We start from the raw sequence: 715 nt of genomic DNA, 5'->3' as shown, positions 1-715 counted from the left end.
AGCCCTACTGGGACCCTGATGGATACACTGGAGAAGATGGTAGATGGATGCCTTCAACGATAATGGAACGAAATTCACTTCATAGATTTACTCCTGGTAACTGTTAAGATACTTTTTGAAAGGAGAAAGCAGCAACTGACACGATCGATGGGAAACTAGCAGAATCCCATGTTTGAGATGGAGAGAGATCCCTCAAACTCAATCAGCAATTCGATTTGAAATCGTTCCTGCATATTTCAAAGTACCTGACTGAAAGTTTGATTTGGACAGACATTAAACAAAATTGTGCAAACCTGGATGATGGGCGTCAAACTGAACATCAAGAGGACCTCATGATTTTTTCAAACAGAAACTTCAAAAGCACATTTGCAACATCTACCCACAATAAAACATGTCTGGGCTTTTTTCCATCCATCAAATTAGTGCGCTACTCCCTGCCCCCTGCAGAGTACATTGGACGTGTTCTGGGCTATAGCATAAAAATAGGAGTTCAATAATTAATTGTTGGTCTCTGGGTATTAAAAGCAGGCATGTATGGATGCAAACAAAGCTTAAACAGACTAAACTTCACTTAAAAAATCTAGAGAGGCAACTTTAGAAATGTGGCTTTGTTCCCTTCATCGTGTTTAAAACAGTTATCCTTAAACGGTAGGAGTGTTTATGTCTTTAGCCTGCCCTGAAATATTACACTGGAAAAAATTGAAATCTAGATAAG

This window comes from Cyprinodon variegatus, unplaced genomic scaffold (assembly GCF_000732505.1).
Source record: "Cyprinodon variegatus isolate N-32 unplaced genomic scaffold, C_variegatus-1.0 Scaffold53, whole genome shotgun sequence".
In the NCBI taxonomy this organism is placed as follows: Eukaryota; Metazoa; Chordata; class Actinopteri; order Cyprinodontiformes; family Cyprinodontidae; genus Cyprinodon; species Cyprinodon variegatus.
The sequence above is the reverse complement of the archived record's forward strand: the minus strand, read 5'-3'. Positions refer to the sequence as shown.